The sequence below is a fragment of the Pezoporus flaviventris genome, unplaced genomic scaffold (assembly GCF_033815535.1).
Source record: "Pezoporus flaviventris isolate CSIRO_AGI_PZ_B2104156 unplaced genomic scaffold, CSIRO_AGI_Pfla_v1 ptg000055l, whole genome shotgun sequence".
In the NCBI taxonomy this organism is placed as follows: Eukaryota; Metazoa; Chordata; class Aves; order Psittaciformes; family Psittacidae; genus Pezoporus; species Pezoporus flaviventris.
Window position 1 is genome coordinate 2,725,442 of NW_026892603.1, and position 17,330 is coordinate 2,742,771.

Genomic DNA, 17,330 nt, shown 5'->3' on the forward strand with positions numbered 1-17,330 from the left:
TGCTCAACGTGAAAAAAAGAAAGAAATTCTGGCAAGAAAAAGCACAGGGGCTTTTGAAGTGAGAGAGAGCCTCTGTTGGCCGCTACAGGCTGTAGCAGTTGTCTATATAATAGCATTGTGGGGGAAAACAAAAGCTTTGTAGTCAAACTGACAGTGAGTTTGGAACCTGGAGCAATGTTGTAGTTGTATTTGGTGGAGGATAATCAGTCCTGAGTGCGTTAATTTCTTTTAATGTTCAAGGACAGTAATACATATATATATGACTAATGTAGGAAGCATATTTTAGGATTAGGAACTCTTCAGTTTTGCAGCAATCTCAGAGTACCTTTTGATAGTTTGAAAGAATATTTTTAATGCTGACTATGTCTCGCACCATGACACTGCCAGGTCCTATATTTAATGTATACCATGGTTGCCAACACGCATGCAAGATAAGGATGCCAACAGGGAATTTAAGATTAACTTGGTTTTTTTTTTATATTTATGCTGTATGGATTTTTTTTCCTTTATCTAATCCCCAAGATCCAAATATTATCTTTAAATTCAATTTTTTTATATGTTTACATTGAGTTAGAATAAGTAATACTTTCTTTTATCTGCTCAGCCTATTTTCATTAGTGTAATAAGGTCCATTCTTGTGCACAGGAATGTACAGTTTACACAAGTTAAACCAGAAATTTGCATAAATGTAAAGGAAATTAATTTTATGAATATGTAATGTAAACACTGTTCATATTGTGCTTAAGGCATTCTGGAAAGCAACCCAGTCATCAGATTTGAACCAATAGGGAGGGAATGGAGTGCTAACAGATAGAGCATTTGCAGAAAGATTTTCATAAGAAGCAATTGATTTAGCAAAAACAGTAGTAGCAAAATACTTGAAGAGGGTCAAGCACAGAGTTCCTTTCCTTGTCTTAATCAGTGGGACTAACATAGGGACCAAGGGTGCCTTGAGCATTCCTAAATGTGTGCCAGCTACCATGGAAAGAAGTTTGTCTAAATGAAAAAAGAGCACCAAATATTGGCTGCACCAGTTCCAGTGGGAGTTTCGCCCAGATTTCAGGCAGTAAGAACACTCTAATTTTGGCTCTGAAGAAAGAGCTGTACTGGGGAAAAAGTTAAGGAAATTTAAATAACAGTAAGCTGAGTATTATGGCCTGGAAGTAATGCTTAGTGAAGAGGTGCAATATGAAGATTATGAGACATAGAAGGGAAAATGATGCCATTTAAATACCAAAATCTCAGGGATATACTAGCTATTAAATGAAGATGAACAGCTCTACATCTGTGCTGGACTTGAAACAAACCAGGGTTTATAGGAAACTGTTTAAAATCTCGTGTTTAACTGCTGATCCACAGCTTACTCCAAAACACAGATGCCTAATGAGCAGATATCTCTGTTGAACAACAACTTAACGAAACATATTTAAATCGTTTACTAAGAAAAATAAAAGTTTATGAGAAAGGAGAGGTGCAGAGAAAGCTGAAGGGTCAAATTCTGTTCTCAGTTACACGTAATTCCAATGATTTCAAATTCATGTACTTGCATGTAAACTAAGAGCAGATGCAGGGTGAAAAGCAGATTTTGACTGATTTTGTTCAGTCTGCCTCAGCCCAAGAGGAACCTCGACAGTTGTATTTCTAAGATTTGTTTTCATGTTTCTTTCATTGAGTGAGATCCACCTACACATTTAAGGTACTATGAATTGAACAATCACTCATTAACACTATTAATTAATTTTAGCTGCATTAAATGTCACCTTTAATGATGAGTAATTCTGGATCAAATAGAGAAGGATTAAAGAGTCTCTAAAACAGAGTGGGTCAACTGATGCTTTAATCTGTGCTAGCAGAAATCAAATTATTTCTCCAGATGTGCACCTTGTATAATATATTGTTAGAAATTATGAGTCAAGCAAGCAGCAGGTCGGTCCTATAGTAACAGATTCTGGGTGACACTTTCAGTCTCAAATGACACCATTAAAATATTTCAAAACCTATTTAGAGAAAACAAAGTGAGGATTTTATCCTGCAGTATATTTACCAAGCTCAGTACTGCTTAGGGCAAGTCCTTTCCATTATCTTTGATAAAGTTTACAATGAGGTAAACAGTATTCTCATCTTTGATAGCACTGGGAGCTCAACAATTTTGTAGGTGCTGGATTGTGGGGGTTATAATTCAAAAACAGGATAAATTATACTTTCCATGTATAAGAAATGAGACTTCTGTAGGTTATATAGACTTATCTATATGCATCAGTTGTTAATTGGGAAGCAATCTACTTAGATAAAGTACTTTATGTATTACAGCAAAAGGTTTGATCACTGCAGTAGCAAATCTGTGGTGTTCACATTCCCCTAGAGGATTCTGTAGCTATAGGGTTTATGAATGTTCACATCAAAAATAATTTTGCAAGGAATTGTTTCCTTCTGTGTAGGGGAAGTTTAGTTTTTCCTTGGAAGAATCAAGTTTAAAGTTGTTTTCTCAACAATGCTGACATCTTTTACAGCCTTGATTATTATTTCTTAATGTAAACCAAATATAAACTTCATGGACTTTATGCCTCCAATTCACATTATGTTTTTTATTCTTAAGAACTGGAGAATACCTTTGAAGAGCAAAAGGATGTTGTGGAATGAAGTGTTTCTGTCCTTAGTTTTAAATTATTTTGGCATGAACCATATGTTATAAAAGGTACATATAAAAAAGACATAGGAGGATGTACCTTCAATAAATTTGCATCAAGCCATCAAGCCTGACTGTTCATTGCCTACTTCTACCCCAATATAATGTCCAGACTTATAATCCTTCAATGAGAAGCAAAATCATCCATGTATTAGAAAAGGAAGCTGGAAATTTAAAGCCCTGAGTTTAGTTTTCTGTGGCATTAACATTCCTGTCGCAGGTTCAAAAACAATTAAAGAGAAAAAAAACCTAAATGTGAACATAACCTCATGACCCAAATCCAGGTCAGACATACGTTTTGATATACAGATCTGGGATGCCATGTGGAGTTGCCTTCCTTTACATCCTTTGCTGAAGGTACCACATGCTCCAACATGACCTGGATTAGGCAGTTTTGATATAAAACATGTCACTCAATTTTGCCTACCAGAATACAGTACAGTCCCCACCAGATCTTCAAATCTGATGCTTTTCTCTTTCAATACACTCCTGAGTAATATCATTTGTTATTGATCAGAACAGGAAAGAGCATGTTGAGCTGCAGAAGCCTTGGATCTGGCCTACTATGGCTGATTTCATGTTCTAACACAGCATTCATCAATATTGCTATGAAATATTCTTAATGATAAAATAACACTTAACGGGCTTGTAGGCATACTTCAACTTGTGGATACAAATTAAATTATTTCTCTATTATTCCCAGACACCACAGATTAGTCCTTTAGAGAGGCCATTTTCTCAGACTCTTTGTTCCATGAGAATGTTTTCCACAGGGCATAGGAAATACCTCAGTGACAGAGAATAGACACCCAAAAGCATCCTCAGTATTAGTGGGTTGCCAGTAAAAGAGAGAAACAATTATGCAGAGGGTTATGATTCAGAGCCACTGACGCCATTGTAACAATATCTCCTTTATCACTTCAACATAGATTATAGTCTCATGGCAAGAGAAATTGCCAAAAACAATCAGAAAAATATCCAAGCAGGCATTTGGAGCAACAACATTAAGACATACTCAAAGAGTGTGTAATGTGCACTCGCAGCCGTTTGTTGTGTCATCTGTGACTCGGTGACCATTTTTAAGTGATTTCAAGTCCTGCTGACTGGGCTGAACCTATTTGCCATGCTTCAGTAGCTTGTAGTGCAGACCAGTTACATTTATTCTGGGAGTGAAAAGCGTTTACTCCAATACACGTGGTGTGAAATAAGCCGTACCGTTTTTTTATGTTCTTACCTAAGTTCTGAGTATAAATTTGATATTTTTGGTCATTGTGACAACTCAGAGCAGTGATGGGCTCAGAAGCCACACTCTCAACAATGTAGGACTTTGGGAGTGAATAGCCGCAGGCAAAATGCAAGTGTAACCATGTGAAAAATTAAAAAGTTCTTTCAACAGGGTACCAGTCTTCAGAAGAAGATTACTTATTTTGCAACCTTTGTAGCTGCTAAGTGGAGTTTCTTGCAAACTCACTATATGCCCACCACTAAGATGACATGCATACTATTTACTGTAATTAGTCATGAGGTTTCCTCGTTATCTGCTTTCTCCAATTAATGTAATTAGCCAGTAACAATTTCTGAATAATAACTGCTTACTAATATGATAATAAATACCATGGATGAAATTTTCAAGGGAGGGTAAGGAAGTCAACTCCCATGGAGGGTTGTGTTTTTAAAGGAAAGAGTGCACGCACAATTGCTTTTACGGAGTATTACTCACTAATTAGTAGCAAACTACGCAGCAGATTCCACAATTTATGGAACTGGCTGGTAGCTGAAGCACAGTTTTCATCAGAGTAATAGGTTATTTATTTTAGGAGAGAAAATTACTTCCCTTTTTCTTTTTCATTAACAAAGAGTCAGATGATTGGAGAAAAAATAGATTTCTAACTGTAATTTTAGTTTGTGTTCTGCTTTACTCAAAACTTATGTTGAACAGGAGGATTGTTAAACTCTTCCTGGTGTCTTCAAATTCCTTCCATAGGGCTTTAAAATGGGGTTTCAAAATGTTGAGCACTGATGCAAGACTGAGCCTTCAATTTCTACAGACCTGGTAGGATTAAGCATCAAAGCTGATTCACAACCTCCTGCTACTCCTAGATCACCAAATGCACCAAGAAGGTTTCAAGTGCTTAAATGTAGGCATACGACATCATTTTTGACATTCCTGAGTGTCTGATGCATCCAACCCAGGGCTTACAATATGACAAAGGACAACTTGAGGTACCTCCAGCTTTCAGGAAAATATAGGGTATGTCTAAGATGGAGCCAGCCACTTATGATTAAGCCCAGTAATCTCTTCTGAAAAATAACAAGAGAAAAGAACTTCCAGTTTTAGTGAAAGTGAGTGCGCTGACTTTACTTAGGACCAGATATTGACACTTCAAGTCAGAAAATAAAAATAGTTTGCTGGACTGTGTTACTTAAGGTTTAATCACTTCTGTGTATTTTCTGAAGATGTCTGAAAATTCTTTCTTCCCAAGAAGTTCAAAATGTCTGTGCAAGCTTCCTAGGAGTAATCAAATTATTCAACAGCACATCTCCCAGATTCGTATTATGTAGTTCTTGTGTTTAATTCAAAATGGCTTACAAGGGCTAAGACACCTTAAAGCCAATGGCTTTCTGATTGCAATTAGAGTAGAATCTGTACCACTTCAAATTATATTCTGCTTCTCCACAGGTTTCAGATGGCATGCAAGAAATTTATGATAGTCATACTTCAGCCATGTCACCTTCTCATCCCTCAGGCATGCCATTTCATCTAGTAAGAACATGCTCTTCATGACTTTTCAATCTTTAGCACTTCCAAATATGATCTTTTCTGTGTTTCATAAAGGCGTTTACTACACAATTAACTTCAACAAGCTATCTCACTTCCATTTTAAAGACAAAAATATAATGTTTTCAGTAAGCTAGCTATCTTAATTACTTTGTATATCTGCAGCTTACTGATGCGGGACAGTTCATACAGAAATAAATGTCTAAGGTTATAGTTAAAGAATTGTGGAAAATATGTGCCTCATTTCTCACTGTTTGAGGATTCCCTTCAGAGTAACCTCAAATGTTGGGAGCTAGGCCCTGAAACTAAAATGAAAAAAACCTAAAAGGCACAAGAAGTTACATAAGTATATTCTTTTGCAAGCAGTCAATAATTAGATCGAGTAATTATCTAATTATATCTCTCTTTCAACTAAAATATTTTATGTAAGCAAAACCACTTCTTTTTTTTTTTTTTTTTTTTACTCAAGCAGCAAACAAATGCTTTGGAAAGGTGCTAGTGGGTATTTTGAGGAAATATTTATCCAAAAGTCTTATCTCCCTCCAAAGAGCCAAGCTTCTGCAAGGAACATCTGCTCTGAATTTTCTGTGCCTAAACTGGGGACTTCTAACTGAAAATGTTTTTTTTTTTCTGCTGCCAACAGCAAAGTCCTTAGAACTAGATAATTACTGTATTGTATAAGCTACAGTCGTTCTTACACACCTGCACACATTTCTACGAGCAGTGCTTTTGGGACATGACTTAAAAATACATCCATGACAACTGAACTTTTGCCTTTGTTTACTCCCTCGTTGATCTTTCCCTCACTTGGAATTTCTCAGAAAGCCTGTCCAGAAATGGAGTTTATTCAGAGAGAAGAGTGGAAAAAAACCCAATGATGAATAATTACATTGTTAGGAATCTGACGTTCTCAAACTAATAAAGTCTTTAGAACAAGAGGTAGAAAATATTCCAGTTTTCAGTGTCTTTACAACATGATTGAAACGATACGTAATATCAGAAAAATTGCTTTCAGTAAATTGGCAATGGCACCCAGTGAAACTTATATAACTGTCTGGGTTCAGAAGAATACTTCTTTGAATGCCAGTGATTTCCCAGATTGTGTCAGGCACTCCTTTCATGGCTGTAAAAAAAAATACCCAGAGACTTTCCCATCAAATGAAAATAAGCTGATAATCTTTTAATTAATGCTAGATAACAGGGAACTACAGAGAAGATTAGCTGAACTTCTTCATGTTATCTGTTGAAAGAGTCTGCTGTTCCAGTCACACAGCTTAACAACATCATAAAGTAGAATTTGAAACAAGGAGCAGCCCAGCATGTCAAGAGTCATTTATTGTATAATTCATTTAATGCAATCCTTTCAACAGCTATACTGCTAAAGACAGGCCAGCCATGTTGCATTTGAAAAAGGCTATTTTTGTAGAACAATGTTGCCCAAAGCATTTCCTGTTCTTATCTCTCCTACGGCAATATGTCTGGAGCTCATTATCAGTAGCTCCAACTTTCAATAGTCAATCTTTTGCAAAAGTTCTTCATTCATATTTTCTCCCCTTCCCCACCAATTTGACTTGTCACTTTCACTGATTCACTTAGGAAACACAGACCTATTCAGATATCAAGAAAAACTGTAGAACAAAAGGCAAATTCTTAGATCACCCACTCACTGAAAATCTTCTGTACCTTGCAGATAAAAGAATTCAAAATATTGAAGGAATTAATTTGCGCTTTATTATTCAGTGTTTGTCAAGTAAGTAATTGAGTGGCTGTGTTGAGAAATCAGACTAAGCATGTTTTTTATTTCTCTTTTATTGAAAAGCATATACCAAGAACATTTGGTAACAATTTTCTATGTATTTGTTCTGTGTTGATGGCCCTTAGGTGCTGGTTGCTATGAGTGCATGGAATTATCTTGCTTAAATATAGTATCAAAAGAATAAAACAATATAAATGCAACACATTTTGGAAGCTTCAAGAATGAGGCTAAGTTTATAGAAAATGTCTTAGATGTGTGAATAAGGATAAGCTAATGAAAGGGAGTCTATGATGTGGTAGGAAAAGGAGTTTATAAACCAGGATGTCTCTTTCAGGGCCACATTCTCAACGTGTTATTGATGGGGCAGGATGAGCTAAAGTCCTGAAGTGGTTATGAGAAACCTGAAGAAAATACAGTGAAAAAAAAAATGCTTTTCACAGAAGCTGCCGTTCAGCAAATGGTGCAAGCATGTGCCTGTCTTTAAGCGCAAATTTAATCTTATAGACAAAAATCCTGCCTTCACTGAAGCTACGTTTCACATTTTTCAGAGATTCCCCAGGGTTTAAATCTATGCTCTTATCCATTGACTTCAGAAACCTTCAGAGGCTGTACCCCTGCCCAAGCTGGCAGACATTGCCAACAAGACTTTTCAAGGACAATATTCACAACAGAGTCTTGCAAGCGGGTGAAATTGCATGCCTGCCTCCCTGCTCCATGGGTGAGCTAGATGTTAGGCACAGGAGTGGTGTTCACAGAGATTCTGAGGAATATAATTTTCATGCCAAAATCAATGGAAAGAGACAGTTTAATTAGTTACTGTCTAAAAAAGTTAACATCCATGGGAGAGTCTACATTTCTCCATTGACTCTACAGGAATCATGGAATTCTATTTACAGGAATCACAGACTTTTAGTTCATCCAGTGACTTTGGTAGTCTGAGATGACCAGCCTGCTGGCCACCACATACCCACCCCATTCCAGCCCCTGGAGCAGCAATTGTACCAGACCCTGTGCCACACCATCAAGCGAAAACACAGACAAAATCCCCTAATTTTTTTGGCAGTCAGGACTTCTGGTGTTTAATGAGATGAACTCATTGGATGAGGCCTTGGGTGATAGGATTTAGTGGGAGGTGTCCCTGCCCATGGCGGGGGGGTTGGACCTTGATGATCTTAAGGTCCTTTCCAACCCTAACTATTCTGTGATTCTATGATTCTAACTTAATTGCAGTGCAGAGGCTGCTAGGGACAAGGAGAAATGCCTTGATCAAGAATAAGAGGTAGGGTGGCACTGCAGCAGCCATTATTGGCTTGGTAATGGAATCGAAGCCCTGAGTTAATGACTTAGATGCTAAGAAAATTAATGCAGCATTGAATTCAAGTCTGATACACTGAAACTTGACCTCAGCTTTTGTATATACTGTTGAGGGGGAGGGGAGACAAATACAGAAAACACAACACAGTGTAAAATATATAACTTGTGAGACTCCAGTACCATAAAGACTTATTCACAGGCTTACGTGCCTGTTTGTATTCTAAGTGACGCTCCCAGGAGTATATTGCCTGATAAGAGAAATACTGCTTTCAAAGCCAGATATAGCACATAAGAACACATGAGTTACCAGGATATATTTCTAAGTGACGATCAAAGAGTGGCTAAAATCAGTACATTATCTAATTTTGAGGATTAAAATCTTACAGTGAAAGACCTTTTAAGTGTTGCCAATAATTCAAAACAAAGGAAAAGCTCATAAATGAATGGAAGTCATGTAGGCATGAAGTCTACAGTGTTCAGAAGTGACCAGTCTCCTGTGTATCAGTTACTGCAGGGTTAAGAAAGCAATAATTGCTTCCTTAAATAATTTAACTAAATGCATATTCTTTTCCAGCAACGGACAGGCTGTTACTGGAAGTAGGCACAAGTGTACCACTATTTGTATGCATTATAAAATTTGGAGAAGTGCTATGTTCAGGAATTCCTCAACACTAGCTCTTACAGTCTGAACATCTGAGTCAGATTCGGACTTCTTTTCTACTCATTCAGCACTTGTATAAACCCAGTCAACTTAACTGAAAGACCTGATTTTTACACTTCAGGATTTCAATAAGTCTTTATTCTCTCTCTGTTTTCAAGGTAGTGAACTTAGCAGACTGTAACCCCAAAAAGCTGATATACAGTGCAGGAATTGCTTCTGACCTCATCTTTACAGTGACAATTTGAAAGCTAAGTAGTCTGCTGGGCCTTCAGCAGCTGTTGGTAGGAGCTTGGAAGAAAGGAAAGGAAAGGCAAGGCAAGAAGCTAAGACGCCCAAGTTAAGAAATTGTTTTCCCAAGACTGTCCGTATTATGAAAGTATAGGGTCTAAGGGCAGAGTCGTTCCTTTCCCTTCTCATCCACCATAGCCTAACACTCACTATGCCAGCCAAAAAAAAGACATGAACCTCCCTCCTTCTTGCCAGTACAGATTCAACTCAGGCTGGTTCCTGAATCTGCTTTAGCATGTGACCATACACGTGTTGATGTTGGCACAAGTAGAGGAGAGGTGGTGAGGAGCAGGAGAGCAGGACTGCCTTTTCCAGGGGCATTGTCTTGTACATCCTAGTTTTATTCATACTGATTTTCCTGTGTGAACAAGTCTTGGCCCTGCATATCATCTCTTCCTGCCTATTGTCATTGACGCACCAAGTAGCACAAGTGATAAAAGGATTAGGTGTACCTCATCTGTGTCCACTCAAAGCAGTGGAAAAATCCGCAATAATTTTTATTATGAGAGAATAATGAATATTTTATATTGTTATAGACTATTGGGTTTGGACCATGCTACAAAAATCATATATTTCATGCAAACACATTAGCTTATGATACACTTGAAGCGTGAAAGTTAAGATACATTAAGATATTTTTTATGCTATTTCAACCTCAACCCAGAAGTTGCCAAATATCTTACAATAAAATTCTTTCTTAGTAAAAGCAGTTTGAAAAGTTTTCATATAAACATTACATTTTTTTCACAGCTTATTACAAAACAAATGCTTAACACTGAGACCACTGAAAGATTTAAAACGAGAGAAAAGCTAAAAAACTTTTTTAAATTTAGACACTTGAAAGTAATCAAGATTTAAATTGCTATAGCCTGAAACAACTCTGCTTCTCTCAATGTCAGAGGAATTATGTCCTGCATATTCAGACATGTTACAGGACATACACATTATGAGACAGTTTTCAAACCACCGCTTTGTCTTCTTAAGGATGCATGACCTGAAATTTATGCTTTAACTTTTGCCCAAGTCACTGGAGGTTTTTATGTTATTTGTATCCCATGCCACTAATGAACTAAGGATGCATGAAAATCTTCCAGGTTAGGAACCTCAACAAACTTTGCCATGAATGAGACAGAAGTTCCGGATTTGTGACAGAAGCCCAAATAGGGCAAATTTGGGTCGGCTTTGTCTCCACAATTTTTGATGTAGGTTTGGCTGAATACTCATTTTCAGTCAAACTTTGTTTTCTGTTTGCTTGTCACTTTCTCTGGATTATTAATAGCCACCAATTCACATACTGAGCTCATCATAACAGTGATTGTTTTAATACCAGTCTGCTTTAAAAACTTAGAAACAAAACCATTCTGCTATCAAATTTAGGCATGCAATCATCTTTTGCTGCATTACATCATTTTAATCTGCCACAATTTAAGAATTACTGAAAAGATATGTTATACTGTATGCAGAAATCTCTTCTGTTTAATTAGTTCATACTGTGTACATTTTCTTCCTATCAACCATCTGACTAGCTTATTTAAAACCCAATCTGCAAGACCATGTGTGTTGACTAATTGGAAAGGTAAACAAGTGTTAAAGAAAAACAACATAGTAAGAAAGTAAAGAAGAAAAATTCCCACTGGCAGAGGTCTCTTGTATTTGGGAGCTGATTTTCCCATTTCTGTGTGGGAACAGTGCTGGAAATGAGGTTCAAAGTAGCAAGATGAGTACATAATGTTAAAAAGCATTAGTTTATACAGCAATTCTAACTGGGCTCTGCCCTTCAGTCGTGCCTCTGAGAAAACAAATTGAATTTCCTGATTTCAAATGGCAAACTCTGCTATTACATACTTTGTGATTTCAAAGAGCATCTGTCATCACACAAAGACAAATGCATTTCTTGGAGAAACATCTGGTGCTTTTTTAAACAAGCCTCAGGCCAGGTCTGCGCAATGAATGAAATATGTACTATAGATAGAGTGTTATTTAGTGTTGCTTTTCATTTAATCAACTGTGTGTGGAATGTTTGTATTGCATTAACTATCTCTAAAATATTGGCTTTCCTACCACTTTGGGCAGTTGTTGCTTTTAAAAAGAAATAGAAATTGTACTTCGAGTATAACAACAAAGAGTAATAAATCGGCTCTATTTGATTTCCTATTTCCTAGCAGGATATCTGTGGGAAAGGCAGTAGATGTTCACACACTTCATTTTTAAGAAGGCAAGTGTTTAGTCTCTGTGCTTTGCAAAGAAACCAGCAATAAGCTCTGTTCATTTGGCTATCTGAATTTGCAACAGACAAATTAATACACATCTGACCCCACCCCTCAACTGAGCTAATACCAAAAATCTTTGCTGTAGCTCAGAAGAGAAGACACAGTAAGCTGATCAGCATGGAGGTACCCCTGAAGATCCATTTCCCAGATTTTGATCCTTTTCTTGGGTGCTTCTTGTGTGATGGCATTGAACCAGCCAGTAGGAGGGTCCTCACCTTCCGATGAAGTGTCACAAGCTCATTTGTAAGATTGCTCTTATGCCAAAATTCAGAGTGGTGATGGCCATTGAATAGCTCCTTGATTGGTCTCCATGATTAGGCTTTGTCATGTCTCATGTATGACCATGTCTTTCACTGTAAATTTATAAGTGGACTGAATGGACAGGGGAAGAGCCAAATGCATGAGTAAGGAAGCTGCTGGGAAACTGAACTATGGCAAACTGAAAGTTAATACGAAACGAAAAAAGAGAGAAGGGGAGCACAAGGATGGAGAAGAGGTGAAATATCTCATCCAGATCTTGTGGAATGACCCTAATGAGAGATTCATACCTAGGACTACACTTTCCACTCTTCTTGAAATGCAGGGACAGTGCTCTGGTTTTGGTTTACTCTATAGCCCCTGTTGGTCTGTTACCCAATATTGGTGCAAATGTTTTCAAATTCTAGTTTCTAGTTGTGATACAGGCACATCTCACTGTGTCTCCTTGGACTTACACTACCCTGGAATAGCACACATTCAATGACCAGCATTGTTCACTCCATGTACCATGCCCTTTTTCACTGTAGAGCATTTTTTCTGCATCCTCTACATTCATATCCTGCTTTTAGGTGAATGGTTCAGCAGTCAAAAATGCAACTACTAAACTAATGTAAATAGGCTGCATACATTTGGAGAACAAAGAAACAAAATAGTAACTCTGCATAAATAACTAAGTCATAAAGTACTAAAAAAAACCACAGAACGGCAGAATCAAGCTGAAGTGTACATCTCCATTCAAAACAAAACAAAACAAAAAGGAGAAACAAAACCTCAGAATGCATAAACAAATAATTGGAACTCATATACAAAGATTTATTGCTAGGCAATGTAACACACTTCCCATTGAAGTATCTTTTGCAATACTGTCTGCAAACTAAATCTTCTAAGCCAACCCTTGCTTTCATTAAGAGTGACTGTCAATTAAAAAAGTAATTTCGGGATAAAAGAGAATTGTCAAGCTTAAAGGCATAAAATAATCTCAGACTAATAGAAGTCATCAAAAAACTTCATGTACATGATATTATTCCATGCAAGCTCCTTGCATGTAACTGTGTTCCAGACAGTTTTATCCACATTCTTCTGTAGCAAGTGAAATGTGTTCTGTTAGTCTGAAAATTGAACATAGACACAGAGAGAAATGATCTGATTTGGGCAGTTTAAGAGCTTTTTTATCCCCTACAAACAGGAAAAGTAATGCAGTAGACATCAAATAGTCCTTTTGAGCTAAATTCTTTGTGTGAGTCTGACATTTTAGGAAAAAAAAAAAATATTCCTTTAGGAGGACAATGGCAGCCTGGGTAGCAGTACTGTATAGCACATGCATTCAACAGGCAGCTCAAGTTGCAAAGAGCTTTTCCATTGTCTGAGCCAACTATCATGAAGTGTTTGCACCAATGCCAAGTTTTGAACTGACACATTTTGGTGGGCACCAGTAACAGTGAGCTACAATGTTTTTTAAAGTAAATTTGTCACTACATGCTAAAAAGGTTTACTGTCACTGATGCAAGCTACTCCATTTCAGATGTAATGGCCAGTAGTCCAGGAATGTGTGATAGCATGTATAAGATAAAACAACTATTCTCTGCTCTCCAAAACCTGTGAACCTTTAAAGATCATAGAATAATTTCATCTGGAAAGAACTTTTAAGATCATAGTCAACCATTAACCTAACTCTGCCATGTCCACCACTAAGCCATGTGCCTAAATGCCACATCTTCCCAGCTTTTAAATACTTCCAGGGATGGTGACTCAACCACTTCCCTAAGCAGCCTGTTCCAATGCTTGACAGCCCTTTTGGAGAAGTAATTTTAATAATATCTAATATAACCTCATCTGGTGCAACTTGAAGCCATTTGCTCTTGTCCTATCACTTGTTAATTGAGGGAAAAGACCAACACCCACCTGGCTGCAACCTCCTTTCAGGTATTTGTAGAAGGGATTAAGGTCCTCCTTGAGCCTTCTCTTCTCCAGACTAAACAACCCCAGTTCGCTCAGGCATTCTTCATCAGACTTGTGCTCGAGGCCCTTCACAAGCTTCTTTGTCCTTCTTTGGACTCACTTCAGCACCTTGATCTTTTCTTGTAGTGTGGGGCCCAAAACCGAACCCAGCATTTGAGGTGCAGTCTCACCAATGCCAAGCACAGGCGGATGATCCCTTTCCTGGTCCTGCTGGCTACAATATTTCTGACACCAGCTGGGATACTGTTGACAGCCTTGACCACCTGGGCGCACTGCTGGCTCATATTCAGTTGGCTGTTGACCAGTACTTCCAGGACCTTTTCTTCTGGGCAGTCTGCAGAACTTCATGGAGTTGTTGTGACCAAAATACAAACCTAGCACTGAACCTTGTTAAATCTCATACCCTTGGCCTCAGCCCATCTATCCAGTCTGCCCAGATCCCTCTGCAGAGCATTCCTATTCTTCAGCAGATAAACTCTCCTGCCCAACTTAGCATTGCCTGCAAGCTTACTGAGGGTGAACTTGATCCCCTTGTCCAAATCTTTGATAAAGATATTAGACAGAACCGGCCCCAGTACCAAGCCCCGAGGAGCACCACTTGTGACTGGCCAGCAACTGGATTTAACTCCATTCACCACCACTCTTTGGGCTCAGCCGTCCAGACAGCTTTTACCTAGTGAAAAGTATATCCATCCAAGCCATGAGCAGCCAGTTTCTCCAGGAGAATGCTGTGGGAAGCAGCATCAAAAGCTTTACTAAAGTTTAGGTAGAGAGCCTTTCCCTCATCCGCAAGTCAGTTCACCTTGTCATAGAAAGAGATCAGGTTAGCCAAGCAGGAACTGCCTTTACCCAGAAGTCTTGGTATAAAATTAACCTATGATACAAAAAATATTCCTTCTCATGCTAAATCTGCAAGCATAGATTAGTCTTCTGCTCTCAAGTTTGGATTCTGCTTCAGCTATAATTCAGACAAATTCAATTATACAAATGAAATAACAAAATTACTTGATTTCCTTGATGTTGTCCCCATACTGTAAAGTTATCAAACTGAAACAAAAGGTTAAATAGGCTGACTTATTGGCCAGAATTATAGATGGCTACATTGTATGGATGCAAACAAAGGTGATGGGGGATTTAAAATACACAGAAATGCAATTATTTTGCTTTTAACTAATGTAAAGATAAGAAATATCAGAGAGCAAAGAAAGTAACTCTACTTGGACTGTAAAGTAAATGCTTGAAATATCGCACAAATGTATAGTTCTAAGCGTGTATATATTTGTATATATGTACGTATTTCTCTGAACACCGAATATTGTCTGATTTTTCTATTATTTTCATGGATACCACATTGCACTGAGTGACAGAACAGACCAAGTGACACCCCTTGACTTTCTATTTTTATTTAATTTATATTTATTTAAAATTGATCTAAATTTTTTTTAGATCAATTTTAAATAAATATAAGACTTTCTATTTTTATTTAATTTATATTTATTTAAAATTGATCTACATTTTTTTTTTTTTCAAACAGCTTCCTTTTGTGGTATGTTGTAATGTATCAGCAGTGAAGTATAGTTACTGCACTCTAATGTCCATGCCCTGAATATAGAGACCAGCAGCATCTCAGTGGCCCGGTGTGGGAGGTTTGGGCTGGCAGCACTGAGCCCTGTATCAGGGGATGAAGATGGAGGCATATTTGGAGCAGGGATCTGAGCAGGCATTATTGCCCCTCTTAACTGCTGCAGCTTTCAATGCCTGTCTGCAACCAGCCCGGGGGTATTTATTAATGTTGACTTCTTAATTACTTTCTTTGCTCTGGATGCACTTGGGGGGTTATGGTATTTCTTTTGCTGTAGAAAAAAAAATGACAAAAAAGATGAGAAAGTAGGAAAACAAAGCAATTAGACTCTTCCTAAAACAAGTGGAGAAAGGAGCTTCATGTGGTAAAAGACAGCAAGTCAGTGTCCTCAGAGTCAGTGTGATGTAGTGACAGAGCAGTTAGAGAATAAAAAAACTTGCAGTGTGATTTTCAGCAAAGAAGGAAGATGTGGGGAGATTACAGGAATCAGACTAAGACCTGGATGTTTTCCTATGCTAAGGCTTGGGATTTTTTTTAAATCCCTTTAATTTCCTCGTTCTTTATTACTAGCAGAGTGTGGGCTTACTCAAAGTTCTATACAGTTCAGTGACTAATACATGGTAGGTACATTGAATGGTATTTCTTTTGTCTTTTTAACCAGAAATTGACCTCATGGAAGTATTCCCCATAACGCCTATCAATAAAAATGAGAAGCTATGGACACGTTGCAGCAAAACCTGATTGTCACTGAAAAAAATTATTATTGCAAGAAAATAACAAAATATGCTGATAGTCACTTTACACACACTTATAACTCCAACAACTTAAATAAAATAAATATTACCAAATACACTTTCTTCCAGGTCCAAGTCTCTATTTCGACTAAACTGTTCCATTATTAAAACTCTCAGGGTACTGCTTTCCCATATTTCCATTAAAGCCATTTTATCCCATAAAATGTATTCCCATCAGGTCTTACTGAAACTATAATACTTTTTGTCAGGGGAAAAAAAAAATGTATTTTTCAGTAGCTCTTGGTATTCAATGAGAGAAAACCTATTATTGAAAAAAACCTTCCCCTACTCAGTTTTTAACTGTAGAAATATTCAAGCAACGTATCAATCTTCTTCTAAAGGATTGAGATTAAGAAGACAGTTGTAGAAATAATTTCCATATTGAAATACAACCACCTAAGGCTAAGCAAGGGTGACAAAATAAGAAACCCCTGAAATTTACATTAAATTAATCCCACACTTCAAAGCTGTTTTTTGACTGCTTCTGTGGATTTGTTTTAGCTTGATAAAGTCTACAGTTAAAAATGGATTAATAGAATTGTGGAAAGAAACACAAAACATGCAGAGATGATGTAATTAAGTTCACTCTAAAAATCAAATTAGTTTATTGCTTCTTACTTGAACATATTGTTACAGGTGGGAAAATTAATGTTTTGTGAAAAATTAAAAAATGACACGGGGGAACAAAGGAAATTGAGGAGCATACCTGACACATTAGAAATTGAAGTATAGAGGAGTTATAAGTACAAGCTTAATTTCTGTTATTAGTCAAGAATTAGAAAATAAAGGGTCTATAATAAAATTCTCAAAAGTTCTTTTAAGCTAAGACAGATAATTCTATTTGTAATACAAAATCAAATGCTAGATTGTGGGCATTTTGCTGTATCCTGTAACAGCGACACTCAACATGTACCATTTCTGTCCTTTTATTTATGTTATTAGGCAAACATCATAACCCTCATTGTAAACATGGGGAACTGAAG